Source organism: Athene cunicularia, assembly GCF_003259725.1.
Source record: "Athene cunicularia isolate RWA chromosome 6 unlocalized genomic scaffold, athCun1 chr6_part2, whole genome shotgun sequence".
Taxonomy (NCBI): Eukaryota; Metazoa; Chordata; class Aves; order Strigiformes; family Strigidae; genus Athene; species Athene cunicularia.
The window spans coordinates 10,806,342-10,822,870 of NW_020799106.1; the positions used below are offsets into that span (position 1 = coordinate 10,806,342).

General features: G+C 46.7%; 1 protein-coding gene across 1 annotated transcript in view; it reads left to right on the forward strand.

Annotated features, from left to right (window-relative positions):
* PAPSS2 (3'-phosphoadenosine 5'-phosphosulfate synthase 2) overlaps positions 1-16,529 on the forward strand; it is a 48,985-nt gene that overhangs the window by 18,215 nt on the left and 14,241 nt on the right. The gene's annotated exons all lie outside the window — the stretch shown is intronic.

Here is a 16,529-nt window from a genome sequence, read left to right on the forward strand (position 1 = left end):
GGGGCCACGGGCGGCTTGTCGGGGGGCCGCTGCCCGGGGAAGCGGGTGAGGCAGCTGCCCCCGCCGCGTCGGCTGTCGGCAGCGCTGCAGAGCCAGCGTTAACGAAATAGAACTCCCAGCAACGAAAAATAACGATAGCCGGAGCGCAGTTCACTTCGAAATTAAAACTGCAAATCAGACACGGCCAGAAATGGTTTTCCGCTTGCCAGCTGCCCGCCCTCCCGTCTTGGGTTTGAGACGTGAGGTCTGGGTCCCTCTGGCTGCACAGACACTTCCCGGGTTTTAACTCACAAGCGTAAGAAATCTTGATGCCACTCTTCCGAGCTGCTTTTGCTTGTGGACTTTTTTTTTTTTTTTTACGTCGTTGTAAATTTTTCAGATGGATTTAATGCATTTCGAACACACTAGCAATCTGTCCAGATAGGAATGCAACCAAAACCACACGTAACAAAGCGCGCCTGTGCAGCAGGGTGTTCTTGGAAATGTGAAAACCTGTGGTTTAGGGATTATTTCAGGGAGAGGAGGTGCAAGACGTGAGCTGTGTATGGGAGTTTTGTTTATTGCTGTGACAGGACAGAGGCAATGCTGAACTTCCAGAATAATCCCTCTCCTTTGCCTCCACCCTGGGCTAGAAAAATGACCTTTATAAGCAAGATTGTGGCTGACCTTTGTACTGTGACTGTCAAAACAGATGCTATCTGGTTGACAGTTGTAGGTGTATTTTCATGTGCTTATCTGCCAGGTGTGTGATAGAATGAGAAAAGGCGTGATTTCACTAATTACAAGAGGTTTTGGTGATTAAGATGAAACAGCAATGATATCCCATTAGTGATGCTCCGGCTGATTGCCAGGGAGATGTGTTGCACAGAGTGTCAATGAAGTTCTTGCTCCTAACACTGTCTCAGCGGCTCCTTGGTTTCAACCATCTCAAGTTGATACCAAAAGTACGGTATAAGGCATTTCACATTGGTCAGGGTCCCTTGACCAAATGAAGGAGCAGGCAACAGCGCAGCGTGCTCCTGCAACTAGCAGCCTAAACGTTGTAGCTCAGGTGAATTTTTCATGACACATTTTGTAGCTGCAACAGCCAAGATGGTTCTGCTGGAAAAAGAAGATGGGATGCACAGAATAATTTGCCCTGCTGAGATCCCTGTTAGTACAGCAGCTCATCCTTATGTTGCCCCTCACTTTATCCCCATGTTTCATTCTCCCAGTAACGTGAATCCTTATTACTCATAAAAATCCTTATTACTAATAAAATATCAGGTTTTACCACTTCTTCTTAGTGTGGGTGATGTGTTAATCTTTCTTCCACAGACAAGGTTTTGTGAGGCTGGATGTTTCCAGCACTATTCACTGTCCGAGAATATGTCAAAAATGGGTTTTGCAGGCGATGTAGATTAGCCGTCAGCTTTTGAAAGGCACAGTAGTGCTAGCAGTTGTGGGATGGACTGGCTGTGTTGTTTGACTGGGCTCCTCATTTTGGAAATTGAATAATTATAAGCCTGGGATTTAAAACCCAAATTCAGCCTGAATGCCCTCTGGAGTTTGAGGCTAGTTTGAGGATTTTTTAATTGCACACCCATTTATTAATAGAAGCTGATGGTAAGGTACAAAGAAGACTTAAGATTTTTTTACTTCTACACGTTGTCCTTAAAAATGAACAAGACACCTTAATTCTGCTGAAGACCTGAGTCTCATTGTGCAGGAATTTCTCTTTGGCTGGTTAGTGTGGAAATGCTCTTTTTGTTTCTGCTCATGACATTGCAAGTGGCATGAAGTCCTCTACATGCCAGGCAGTGTCCTTCTGTTCACAGACCTTATTGACAGAAAGACCTGTTTCAGGACGGACTTTCTGGGTAGAACGGTCTTTAATAATGCCTTAAAGACTTAATGTTCCTTATACAGTCCTCCTACGTGCCCCAGTGGTGGAATCCTGCTCTCAGGAGTAAGTATACCGTAAAGTAATTGCAGCGAGTCGCATGGAGCTGTGGGACTGCTCTTGTTTATTGTGTGGGCTCTTGCACAGCGTGGCATTCAGGGCTGAGCGGTTCTTTTAGCCCTGTCAAAATAGCAGCTTGTTCTCCCTACACCTGTGGTGTTGCTGGTATTTCCGCAGCTTGTTACCTCTCCCCTCCGAGCAGCGTTTTCGTAACGAGCAGGAGGATACAGACAGTGCAGTGTGCTCTGGGGAGCCAGCTCGCCCTGGAGCCCAAACCCACGGGCACTGGCCCCTCGCCAGGGTGACTGGCTGCATGGCTGGCGTGTCCCTGTGAGCGCCTGGAAAGTGCAGCTCAACCTATCTCCTGAGATGGAGGTGTCCAGAGTCCTGCCCCTGGCAGCGGGTGAACAAACGTCCTCAGTGAGTTTCTCTTTGGGTGACCTTACAGGTGCTTAGGGGAGAATGAAAGCCCAGTACTGAGACCGTCTTTATCAGGGTAAGTGTTAGAGCTTTGTCATCCATCTGGTCTTGTAACAGTGTCTCCAGGAAGGTGAACAGCACAGCATGTGACATCCCTTGCTTCCACCAGGGTGCTGTTTCCGTAGCCCAGTGGATCACAAGGCTGTAACTTCTGATGGTTCAGTTTTGCTTGTGCTGTCGCAAATTATGTGGTCTTATTTAAAGATAAACAAGCATGTAAAAATAGATTTAAAAATATATATATTTAAAGAGAAAATAAAACCACACAAGATCAGATGACAACCCTGAGGAAATATGAAGAGGCTTAGTCTCTTTGCCTAAAAACTATTCTCATTTTGAAAAAAACAGCAGCCTCGGGGCAGAGTTCAGATGGCCTGAGTGGTATCACAGGCTGTGCAGTAATGTATGTAGAGCTTTATCAGTTTAATTGCAAAACAATGTAAAATAAAAAGTTTATTACAAAAAAAGAACAAACCATGGGCTCATCTCCTTGCACTCTTATTCTTTACTATTGCCTTGAACATAAAGACCAAAACAATTTAAGGATGTTCGTGTTCGAAGCAGTTCTGGGAAGCTCATCACAGTGTGCAGCAGGCAGCAGAGCCCTGATTTCAGGGAACTAACGTGGCTTGGTCTGGGTTGAATTACTCAAGACAGTGTTTCTGATGTTTTGTCCAACAATTCAAAAGTCTTGGGTTTACAGCCGTGATTTATTCTGTGAAATGCAGTGCCCAACCCAGAGCACTGTGACAGTAAAAGGTGATTGTTTTCTAGTTGTTCATTGTGTGCTTGGTATTTCTTGTTTTATTTTCTATCCTGTTTTTTGCATTATATTTCTTTTCTTTGAAGATCCTGGAAAGCTCAGCAGATTAACTATTTCGATACTCTGTTATTTGGACTCTGTAGTATCCTGTAGCTCTCTCTTTTCTCTCTCTTTCTTTTGAAGTCTTTTGCTGTTAAAAAGTTCCCTTTCCGGCCTGTTGCCCCCACCTTGCTGTTTCATTCACTTGCCCTGGTTTGTGAGCTGCCAGTGTGCCAGATCTGTGTTTATTAACCACACTCTGCTCTGTAAGAGCAGGGATGTCCGGGGAATTTCAGGGAAGAAAAGCCAGAAGAAGCTGCAGGCTGTTTCTTTCCATAATTCAAGAAGGCTGAGCCCTCCAGGGGATGGGAAACAAAATAATCAGCTTAGTGCAGTCCAGCCCCAGAAGCTGCAGGCTAGGGACATTGGTGAACCTTCCCCAAGTGTCAGAAGGTTTGTCTGGTGTCACCTGGCAGTGCCATGGCAGTGGGAGCAGCAGGGTATGTTTTCGGGGAGGCTGTGTGAACAGACCATTTCCCGGGGCTGTAGAAGGGAAAAGTGGAAGGGGTTTTCTGCTGGGGAGGGCTGGTTCCTGCCTGAACATCCCTTCCCTTCAAGGGGAGAGGCAGGTAGGTCAGGTCTGATCCCTGCGGGTGTGCTTGGAGGTTAATCTCTTGCTGCCCCAACAGGACTAGTGGCTCTTCAGGGTATCTCTTCATCTCCCAGGGGCCTCATTTGAAGGAGTGCAGCTGAGCACCGCTGCTGCTGCTGGTGCTCAGCGTGGCAGCTGCCATCTGGGGTGGTGGCCGGGGCACCTAAACCAGACTGTAATTTCTCCAGCTCTGAGTCAAAGTGCTTTGAGTCAGCATGCTGTTTCCTGTCCTGCCACTGGACTCCTGGATAAATACAGACTCCAGCCTCGTCTGGTTTTCAGGTTGCGCAGATTAAGTCACGGACAGTTTCAAATCCATGCCAAAACCTGTAACTCGGGCAGAGGTTTCCATCCATGTTCTCCTTGGGCAGCCTCTGCAAGACAGCGAATGATTTTGAAGACCCCACGCTACCCAGACATGTGCACTGCAGCTGCATCTTAGATTGAGGCCACAGAGATTTTATTCTTCTGGAGGGTTTTCAAGAGAAGTACTGGCATACTTGCTTTTTTAATTTTTACTGGGATGATGTTGATCCTGGAGGGTGTCTTTAAGTGCCTTTAAAAATGAAAAGACCTTGCTTATCTGAAACCAGGTGTTTTAAATAAACTTGCAGCTGTACGCGCCCACAAAAGATAAGTAGAGTGCAGGGCCCGTATTAATGCTCCTAATGATATGCCCTGCCTTGAACTTGTACTTTGGTCACAATGCTTGTACACTTTGGTATCTTAAAAGTCCATTAAGAGAAACGCCATGTAATTCAGGTTGCTGTTTATTAATTTACTATTATCGTGAGCAGGGTGACTAATGGTTATCTCCAACTTAGCTCTGAATCACAGCTGTAGGAAGTAAGAAATAGTTCCTTCATGGTCTTGCAGCGTAAGTGAAAATTTACTTGAAGTGTATCATTAACAAAAGGAGGGATGCGAAAAAGCCTGGTCTAGGCATTTAATGTGGATGTGTGTCATGAAATGGGGTGCTGGGAAGTTAGGATTTTGCCTGTAGGGCTGGTAGCTCATTGCTAGCGCTGCCTCCTGTCCCTTGCAGAGCGGTCCTTTTTCGTTTACTTACAGCTTGGCTCGGTTACAACTATATGTGTCGAAAGTTTTATCTACTGAGTGGGTGCCAAAATGTGTTGGCCTGTTTGGAGAACAGAGCTTGAGAAAGGAGCTGGTTTGCTTTTTTTTTTTTTTTTAATGTGGCTTCTCTTTAGATGTAGCACTTTGAGATTTGTTGAGGTGAGCCTTTTTGTGCGTCTTTGGAAAACAACTATTTGTACCTACATTTCCAAGACTTTCTGACCTTGAGCTCTTTGTGGCCTCTCTTTGTGGCAGAACAAAATGTTTTCTTTGATACTAAATAATTTTTCAGCTTTCCATTGTGGTGCAAAAAAGTGTGTAGGGTGGGAGGTCATTTTTCAGGTCTGCCCAGCCCTTCTGATGGGGAAGATCATTTGTTTGTGTTGCTAGCAGGTGTGGGTAGATGGAAAAAACTCCTCGTTTTGGAGGAGGTGACTGTTGTTGCAAGGGGCTGAGTTGTGTGCTTGCCTTGGCCAGGGACTCTGGGCACGATGCTGCACAAGTCACCTCAGTCATGGCTGGGGCAACTCATTGCGTCTGCCCCCATCTTTGCAAAGCTGGTCTGAGACCACAGGGATGGATATGAGAAGTGTCAAGTTCTTGGAAGTGCAGCCTGAAGTCCAGGGGAGCTGCTCTCCAAACATCATTTGTATAAAGCTTAAATACTGCAAGAGCTCAAGGCTTCATCTGCTGTTTGCCTTACTCTCTGCTACTCTTCTGTGACTGTAACACTGGGGGTAAGGCTACCCTGAGAGAAGTACTGGGAGTTTGCATGAACTTTTGAGGGACCAAGTAACAATAATTCCCCAGGAAAATGTGTACCTGTGCTTCAACCAGCTTTTGAGTAGTGTGCGATGACCAAGACCTATGCCCACACCTGGTTTAGGAAGGGGTGAGGGAAATGCTGAACAGTTGCTCGTTCAAAAAGCATGCAGCATTCTTGATGCTGACTTAGGCAGGGTCTAGGTAACTCTGTGTACACTCAGGTAATTAAAAGCCTGTCTCACAGCTTGTATGGGTCAAATGCACAGGTAGATGGGGCAAGAAGCCTTTATCCTGGCATCTCCAAACCTGAGTCCTCAGCTTGGACTTGGCTCCTGCAGCTTTTGTAGGGTGGCAGGGGTGTGACTGTCAAACAGCCCTGCCATTAGCCAACAGAAACACTGAGGGGACTGAGGAGGTACTGAGTGAGGGGAACATCTGGCCCCATCCATAGCTTCCAACAGCAGCCAAGAGTGGGGGCTAGGGAAGAGTTTATGGCTGGGACACCATGGTGCATTGTGCCTGCTTCCACTGATTTATGACTTGAGGTACCAGAGGTCGTGCCTTTCTTCCTGATAGTTCTTGATGAACTTTCCTTCCATGAATTCATCTTAATGATTTTTTCCAGCCAAGTGAACTTTTGGCCTGCCCAGTGGAGTTCCCCTGTTTAACTGTGTCCTGTGTGGTGATTTTGTCTGAGTTTCCCTACAGTCCTTGCTGCTGCTTTTAAATTTTGCAAACCTTAAAAAAGATTGCTGATGTGGAGAGAGATCTCACCTGCTGGCAACCATTGACCATTGCAAAGTCAAGCACAAAGTCAAGCACACCTGGGGTTCAAGACACCAGGTTCAAGATTGTGCATCCATCCTGGACACCAAATGAGGCAGGGAGAAGCAGTGTGTGGCCGTGATGCTGAGCTCCCACCAGCCTGGGCTTGTATCCAGCATTTTTCTTCCATCAGGCTGCCATGAAGTCCTGTAGAAGAGAAGTGACACAAGAGGATTAGTTCTTTTATGGAAGTGTATGTATTTTAAAACCTGATGAAGGTGCTTGAAATGCAGTTCCTCTGTAGCTCCCCCTAATTATGAAATCACTAAAGCTTCTCAAAAGGTACAGGATTTCTTTCCTGAGAGGGGTATGATGGGTGTGTTAAAAACCACGGGTTTCTCATCCCTGTATAGTTTGGAGCTGAGGTGAGCTCAGTTCAATCTGTGCTAGCTTGGAGGGTGGAAGGAGATTCAGCTTTCTTACTTAGCAGAAAATGGAGCTGGTGTCCCACCTGCATGCTCATAGCCATGGTTAGAATCACAGAACTGTAGAATCATAGAATGGTTTGGGTGGGAAGAGACCTTAAAAATCATCCAGTTCCACCCCCCTGCCACAGGCAGGGACACCTTCCCCTAGCCCAGGTTGCTCAAAGCCACATCCAGCCTGGCTTTCAACCCTGCCAGGGATGGGGCAGCCACAGCTTCTCTGGGCAACCTGTGCCAGGGCCTCACCACCCTCACAGGGAAGAATTTCTTCCCTTAGATCTAATCTGAATCTCTCCTCTTTCAGTTTAAAACCATTGCCCCTCATCCTATCCCTACACCCCCTGATCAAGAGTCCCTCCCCCCTTTCCTGCAGCCCCTTTCAGCCCTGGGAGGCTGCTCTAAGGCCCGCAGCCTTCTCTTCTCCAGCCCCCCCAGCATCTTTGTGGCCTCCTCTGGACCTGCTCAAGCAGGTCCGTGTCCTTCTGATGTTGGTGCCCCCAGAGCTGGACCCAGCACTGCAGGGGGGTGTCACAAGAGTGGAAGCAGAGGGGGAGAATCCCCCTCCTCACCCTGCCACCCACACTGCTCTTGAGGCATCCCAGAATACGGTTAGCTTCCTCTTTGTCGGGCTGTATTGCTCCTGAACTTGGAGGAGGTGATCCTTGAATATTAACCAGCTTTCTTGGGCCTCTCTTCCCTCCAGGGATTTATCCCATGCTACTCTTCCAAGCAGATCCCTGAAGAGGTCAAAATCTGCTCTCCTGAATTCCAGGGTAGCGAGCTTGCTGTGCGTCCTCCTTGCTTCCCCTAAGGCTCTTGAACTCCACCATTTCATGGTCATGGAAGCCAAGGCTGCTCTTGAGCTTCACACTCCCAGCCAGCCCCTCCTTGTTGGTGAGAACAAGGTCCAGCATAGCATCTCTCCTCATTGACTCCTCTGTCACTTGGAGAAGGAAGTTATCATCAAATATTCCAGGAACCTCCTGGATTGCTTATGTCCAGCTGTATTGTCCCTCCAACAGATCTCAGGGTGGTTGAAGTCCCCCATGAGGGCCAGGGATTGTGAACATGAGGCTGCTCCTATCTGTCCATAGAGGGCCTCATCCTCTTTAGTATTCCTGGTCTGGTGGCCCATAGCAGATCCCCCCCCCTATAATGTCCCCTGTCCCTGCCCTCCCTTCAGTCCTGACCCACAGGCTCTCTGTCATCTCCTCACCCACCGCCAGGCAGAGATCCTGCACCCCAGTGGGGCACTGACAGAGGGTGACCCCCCCTCCCTGTCTCCCTGCCTGTCCCTCCTGAAGACACTGTGTCCTTCCATTCCAACTCCCCAGGCACAGGATGTTAGATGTTGGCCTCCTGAGTTTGAAAAGCTATTGCAAACTGAGTTAGCAAGAACATAAAACTGCTGAGTGCAGCCTGCTGTGATTTGTGTTAGAGCAGTGCCACCATGCCGGTTGAGCTTTTAAAGGTGAGTTAATGACGGTCCTCATTTGTTGAACTAATTTCTGGAGCTCCCAAAGGGAATGGTTTTGATGAAATGGGATATTGCTCTGACACGTTGTCTCCTGGCATTCTCTGGAGGACCCTCCTGGTACGCTGGTATCACGTGGGATCTCTGAACAGCAGAGCTTGTGGTTTTGATTGTATCTTATAACTGAATAAAAGTTGTATCTTAGAACTGCACATCACCTCAGCTGATGATCTCCTGACACTATACTGCACGTTTTTCTTTGCATCATTTTGGTGCAGGAATCTGGCTGTCTTGCTTGCTTTAAGGGATAGGGTGCTTGCCTTGCCACGATAAGAGGCAGGACATGCACAGTGACTTATTTACCGTAGAGAGCCACAACCCATTAATTAAATTCCTAAATCTCATATTCAAGAAGAAAAAGTATTACATGTAAATACAATTCCTCCCTGGAAATTTTTTTGATACTGAAGTTAATGTATAGTCAAAACATGTACCCTTGTCCTCCTTTCCTCTTGTCCCTGAAATCCGAGGGACTGATACTCAGATTACCATTTCTGTAACTTGATATTTTTCTCCAAAAGAAGATACAGAAGCATGGTCATGTACTGGTTAGTTTTTCCTCATAGGGGAGCGGGGCTGCGCTGCTCTGGTTTGGTGCAGGATTTTTCCAGCATTTGCCATTCACTGCTCAGAGCAGCTCAGCTGGCTGTTGGTCACGGCTCTGTGCGCCGCTGGGCGCTGGATTTGCTGATGGAGGTCACCGGCCTAAACCATCTCTGTGTTTTAACTAGTCACATACCTTCTGGTTGCATAATTCCCTTCTTTTTGGTTTTCTGGGGGGTTAAATAGACATGCTCAATCGCTTTCTATGGGTGTTCAATCCCAAAACTTACCTGCACTGCAGTGAGAACATCGTTTGTGTTCCCTCTTTTTGCAGGATAACTGGTTTTTGCATTGTTGGTGGTCCCGCGGTCCCAGAACGATGCAGAGTAGCCTTGTAACAGACCCCCAGATATCAAAGCAAAGCAGTTCTCATTTTGCAATGTCAAACCTATTGGTTTCAAAATGAGCATGAGCCAAACTGCTGAAATGGGTTCACTTAGGGGATGTAATTTAGCAGAACTGCTCTGAATATAAAAAATAGGGCAAGCATGGAAGGATTTCTTGTTTAAATTTTTATTCTTGTCAGTGGCTGACAAGATGCTTTGTCAAATATTTGTTGCCCATGCTGCTGTCCCTTGTGATTTCTGGAATGAAGATGGGAAAATTGTTTTTGTAACATCTGTCCCGGCCTTGCAAATTCATCCCGAAAATGCAGGGATGTGGGATGACTCACTAGTTTTCCTGTGTTGAGGAAATTAGAGTAGTGACATCATCTAATTCAGAGATAAACACCTGATCTGGGTGCCTTCAGAGAGGCAGATTTTAATACCCAACCTGCCGATTTGAAGTCACACAGTCTAGAAATCAGCATCTGATTTGCAAGGTGATTCAAACATGAGTTTTGTTTGGTTTGTTTTTTTTCTTTTTGCCAGGGTTGTATAAAACTTGATTGTGGCAACCAAAACCATGCAAATTTATATTGAGAGAAAATATTTTGGCTGCAATCAAAGTTAAAGTCTTGCTAAGGGCTCAAAAATTCCTGTGGGTTAAGAAAAAAAAACCAGTTTAGCTAACACCACCTTGAAAACCTTGTGTGTTAGCAAAGTTTGGCATCTTCAGCCGTCTGTCTCCAAGCTGAAAGACTGCTTGTTTCGGGTAACTGGGATGTCTCTGCTGCTCTCTTTAAGATCTTCTGTGTTACGTTCCTGGCAGGGGACAGGGGCCGAGGTAGTGATGCCAAAAGGAACAAGCGTCAAAGGCGGAGGGTGCCAGGGAGTCAGTGAGGTCTGCTGTGGTTTATTCAAAGCACTGAATGAAGAAAGGGAGCCCAGTTCAGCATCTTGCCTGCTGCGAGGGAATGTTGGCAACCCCAGCCCTGAAACCTCTGCAGGGTGTTTGGTGACACATCACTGTATTACTCAGCTAAGCCTAAAAAGAAAACAAAACATTATTTCTGCTTGCGTAGGGGTGGTGGGAGAGAAGGCGAGTCCCCCATGCAGGAAGGAGGGGGGATGGCGGCACGGGGACGGGGTGGGATGGTGACGCGTCGGGGGCTCGAGAAGTCCCACTTCCCTGTGGGGACCTGTGAGCCAGGCTCTGCGTTGTGACGGTGGAATCCTGGGAGGTGAAATAGGCAAAATTTCCAGGGTAACTCCATCTTGGTGGGGTTTTTCCCTGGGAAAGAATGGAACGATTTTAAAGCACATACTGCCTTAGAGCATTAAATGAATCAAACTCAAATTTGGGAAAAGTCTGGGTTTAGGGTTACAAGAGGTGAACAGGAACTTCAGAGACCCCAAGACTTCTCCATCTTTCTTCAATATGATTATAATGAAATCTTTGTTTCCACAGGAAAAATCCCACTCTTTTCTCTCTTCCTCCATCTTGAGTATAATAGTTTTGCTTTTCTGGAGCAAATGACTCTTTTACAGAAAGCTTTTCCCTCTTGTTGGTGATGGATACTTTATCTTCTCCACAGCGTCAACTCACCCATTTGCAAGAGCAGCTGTGGGAATTGCCCTGGCAGAAGAAAATATTTTTTGAAGGAAAAGTCCCATAAACTTAATTTTTATGCATCAAATTCAACTGTTAGGACAAAAGATTTTTTTTTTTAGTAAGTTGGCAGGATTTGGGAGGGGATTTTTAAACAATAAGTTAGATCAGCCTTTGGAGGCTTAAGCAAGTTTTAAACTTCAAATTTAAAAGCTTGCTTGATCATTTTATCGTTTTAAAATCCTGTTTTACCACTTGCAAATATGATCAGCTGGAAACATTTTGAAAGCCTCTGTTTTTTGTGGTTTTTTTTTCCTCCTGGAGAGATGTCCAGACTGCAGTACCAAAATAGGGTGTGTATTAAATGCCTGACTGGAAAAAAATGAATCAGATTCCAAACGATGTGAGATAGCCCTATAAATAAAAACGCAGCTCGGGGAAGCCCGACCCTACCCTCGCTGTTGGGTCAGGGTTTCCCTGGGGCCGTGAGCGCTGCCAGCTGCCTTTGGATGCTAACGGTGTTGGTACAGGGCTGGCCCTTGTGCAGAGTGAGCCGGACGTGTGAGTAATGTGCCCTTAATAGCACTGTGCTACAAGAGTGTTTCTCCACTGGCTTTGTTATTGGGCTGATCTGTGCAGTGTTTCCAGGAGGGAGTCCCTCTCTGGAGTGGGATGTTGCTGCAGCCTGCCACGAGCTGTGCTCTTGGACAGCTTGCAGTGCCCTGCCTGTGCCAGCTACAGCAGGCAGAGGGACTCCCGCAGCGACAGAGGGGAATTAAGGGCACGATAAGAACATTGGTTTAGACCTTATGGGCCTTCTCGATGACCAGTACCGCTTCCTACGGAGAAATCTTTCTTCCTGCAATATGGGAGAGCACTACCTTCTGTGGATGGCAGAGCAAGGGTTGGCCTGAGGATGTTGTATGCTCTCAGGGGATCTCAGAATGTTCTGCTCAGCTCCTGTCTCTCCTCCTTTGTTTCCACCCCTTGGCTGTGGCATGTGGCACTTGTACTTGGTTCTCGCCCTGGTCCTGTTATGCAGCTGTGCAGATGCTGGCTAAAGATATGGGTAGGTGGGGGCAGGAGGAGATGCTGCCTGTGTCCTAAGGGCCAGACTTTATACATACTTGAATTTCTAGTGGAAGATGGCAAATCATTTGTGTAATTCATTGGGACAACCTTAAATGTTGTTTGCCTAGTGCGTTTTCTATTAATCATGCAGTGGTGCTGCTCCTAACAAATGTCAGTGATGGTTGTGAGAAGTCCCCCAGACATGGTGCATTCAGCTGTCAGATGAGAGGAGAAGATAACACCTGATAACATCTCTCCTGTGGGTAGTCACACAAGACCTTCAATTTGTGTGGGCAAGCACAGCCACTCCCTTTCAGGGCCAAATGCTTAAGGAAGAGCTGATGTTACTTTTTCAGACCCCATGAACTGAACAGTGGTAGCTTTCAGAGCAGAGGACACTGATGTTTCCTGATTTCCAACAGGTCTATGTTATGTGGTGGCCTTTCTTGTCTCAGAGGCCCCATCTCTTTTATTTGCAAGGAGCACCAAGGAAAAGCCTCCTGCCTCTACCTGCAACCTGCTCTCACAAAGCAGGGAACCATGTTGTTCCACCAGAGCAGTGGCTGAAAAAAGTTGTTTCTTTTGGAAGCCAGGTCAGGAGACACTTGGCAGGTAGCTCAGTCAGGCCTGATCTTAGACACCTGCGATGTTGGTGCCTCCCAGTTTGTCAACCTCATGGAAAGGTTCAGTAGGAGGGAAGGCCAAAAGCAGAGTTGGGGTTTGGCTTCTTGGTCTGCTGCAGCCTCTGTACAAGGTTTGGAGCCATGTCTTTATTTTTTCTCATTTCCTGGATGAGGTCAGACAGGGTGGGCTGAGCACTGAGATCATGCAGACATGGCCAAATAGCATATTTGGCAAAGAAAGGAGAGAGCGTGGCAGTGTCCTTCTGAACCATCTGGCTGGCAGAGGCTGCACGACTCTTCTTTGGAGATGCTGCTGGGTCATTTATTGCCTTGCTTGGAGCCTTGTTTGGGGCTGAATTGTAAGTTGGGTAAGAACTTCCTCTCCCAAACCTTACTTCTTTGACCTAGGCTATTGCAAGAAATGCTTACCAGTGTCCCTAAATTGTCACTGCCATGGGTTCCAGCATTCAGGTGTGAGTGTGTTGTGATGATGATTGGATTATCTCTTTTACATATATTTGGTTTACAATGATGAGGTTAAAACCATGACACTAAAATCAGCAGGACCAGCCCCACATCTGATTAAACCCTGTCCACCATTTATCTCTGCCTCCCAATGGTCTTGCAGTATATGCTCTTTCTGGATGAAATCTCTCCAGGATTTGCTCTCGGACCATTGATGCTTATTTTTGGTGGTGCCTTCACTCCATTTGATTGTGCTTCAGCTCTGGCTCAGCTGGTGGATGATTAGGTGGGAAGTCAGTGTTTCCTGAAGAGCCCGTTCCTGGCCAAGCAAGCTGCCAGCTCAGCCACCTGCCACGTGCTTGTGTTTCTTTCTGCCTTTTTTGACTTTTGCTATAGCAGTCATCAAGAATTTGAGTCAGTGTGTGGCAGGCAGTTGCTCAGGATTAGGAGGAGTTTACCAGCAAGATTATTAACATAGCAGAAAAATCAGAGGGAGCTCCCGGCAGGTAGGGGAGGTCTGACAGTGTTGCTGAATTGCAAAAAATGCCCTCAGTGATGCTTTTCCAAGCTCCAAAAGAGGCCAACGTGCAAAGTAAAAGTTCTGAGATGCACGCATGGTGCAGATTTATGGCACAGCAACGTGTACTTCTAACATAACAATCTCACTATGTCAGCCGTGTAGGAATGTGTTAGTTCCTGCATCTTCCTGAGACAGGAGGCACGGCCGTTATCACAGTTCATCTCCTGCAGGACAGATCCCGCGGATCAACGTTTTGCAAAGGCTGGAGTTCCTACTGACTCATGCAGAGGGTGGGAAAGAGAGATTTGAAGTGTGCAGGTTCATTTCTCCACACAGAAATGCCAGTCTCATCTGTTGTGGTTTGCAAACAGTTTGAAAATATCTGCTTTATGGTTTTTGGAGCGCTGTGCTTGAGGACTGTTCAGTCACTGGGCGGGCGTTACCCTGCCGCAGGGCAGGCTGGTTTTGCTGCAGGGCTGAGTGGTGGAAAGCTGTTGGAAAGGTGAGTTTGGGCACGTGTGCTTTGCTGAGGGTCCTTGGCAAAGGTGACACATAATTTCAGAGGAGTGCCACAGCTCAGCCAAGACTAAACACAGCAGAAACACACCCATGTGTCTTGGGAGAAGGAATTACGTTTGTCAGTTGGACCTTCTGCGTGTGCTCGTTTAGTCTTACTGCCAAAGCCTGAACCCCTGGGGACGGGTGAAAATTAAACCACGGTGGTGCTGTCTCACCTTGCAAGCTCAAAATGTTCAAACAGACTTTTGACAACTCCCTACAAAAAACCAGAACAAAACGCAAACACCAGATCTTGAGCTACTTATCTTTTTTGTGAGTCACCAGGATGTGTTGGGCTCACTCACTTTTCCAGAGTCAGGTCAAGAGAGGTTTTGATTTTTTAGTTTTGTTTTGTTGTGGTACCCAGGGTCCATGTTTCAGACAGTGTCTCGTCCATCCACTACACTTCAACCCCCAACTAATTGATTCTGTCCTTTTAAACAATTGTGGAAGGGAGAGGTTATGTCAGGGACCTGCTCTGGTGCCTGCAGCAATGAAAATAGGAGGTGAGAGTCCTGGAGCGAGAAGATGCGCTGCTGGAGGTGGTTGAGACAACAACCCTGAAAACCTTTTTAGCCCAGAACTTCCCATCAGGTTGTACAGTGGTGTCACGGGGTGGGAATCGGTCGCTTTGGGCCAGCTCTGGAGCAGTTGCTCTCCCTCACAGAGCTTCTTCCAGTGCAGTCTCACAGCTGTGGTGCTGATGTTGAGGCTTGCTAGGAGTTGATCTTGGAGGTGAGATTTCTGACCATTATTATGGTTATTTGGGACACAGATATTCTTACCAGTCTGTTAAAATGTTTTGGAGTGAGGTAGCCGTTCGGTGCACCCACAAGCAATTGCAGATGGCAAATTTTCAGGCATAAAGAGGCTAATTTTGGAGCCTTTTGCTAACATTAATTTGAAAATGGGCATGAAATTCTGAGTATAGTTATAAATCGCTGCAATGGGAGGTCAGTCTCTGCTGGGATGCTGGCCTCTCTGAAAGATAATAAAAACAGGTGAGGAGAGGAGGGTATTTTTTCTCTTCTGTTACAGCATAATTTTCACCCAGGTTTCTCTGCAGGCGAGCCCTCTTTCATACAAAATGCCAAGTCTCCAATAAACGCTTATGCCTGTGCTGAATCATGTTAAAGTGTTAATGGCCCAGCAAGGAGGGGGGGTGGGGTGGGGAAATCAGGCTCTTTTGCTAACACATTTAAAAGTGACCTTTTATTTTACTGTCTCTTCCATTCCTCTTTCTCTTTTTTTCTTGTCAAAATTTTTTTCTTGGACACGTGAAAGATGATCATTTCCCAGCTGTGACTTCAAATGTAGAAATATTTATGTAGTGCGATGTAAATCATGCAAAGCCCAGACCCACTCTTGTACTGACGATAGGAAACGGATAAACCTACAGTTGTGAAGAATCCAGTTGGAGTGAAAAAATTTACATCCTCCCTCCCTCTGGAGACTTTTCTTTTGTCTGCCTGGATTGGAAACATAATCATTGCGATTAATAAAGTCTTGTAGATATTTATGTGTGAGAAGTCTTTGTGGAAGTACCATTGAATGGCACAGGCTGTTTAGCCTGCAACCCAGCAGAGGGGCTGAGGCTGATCTGCCCGCAGCAGGTTGACGATGAGAAGCACCAAAATTCAGGCCTCTGGCTCAGCACTGTCCCGGTCCCTTGTTTGCACTGGGAAGCACATGGATACATACTAGGTGTAGTTTTCTCTGTCTCCCATCCCACCATCTTCCTCAGCTGGGTCCCGCGCTTGCTCAGCTCAGCCCTGCTACGTCACTCTTTATTGCCCCAGATACAATTATTAGCAGCTGTGTTCCATTCAACATGGCAAGTAAATTAGCACCTTAAGTTGCTTTTGTTTTTGCAAGTGTAATTAAAATGAGTCGGCCTGTATTTTAAACTGCTGAAGGGGCAGGGAGTGTGCTTTCTGTGTCTCGGCGTGGACTCTGGGTCCTCCCCTGTCTGCCTGCAGGTGTATCAGTCACCTGGCAGCGCTCCTGCAGCAAAGCAAGTCACCTTCTGCTGCTACTGGCTGTGACGGATACCAAGGCATTGCCACCAGAAGCACTCTGAATGGAGGAAAATACTCTCTTCAAAAAATGAGTCTGTGCTGTTCACACAGAAATCCAACTTACATCAAAATACCAAATTGCCAAAGTTTGCTGCAATGGCTCATGCAGATTTTTAAATAAATTTGTGTTTCTCTACCTTATATTAGTCCCAGCTGAGATCTTCTTTTGTACAGAAA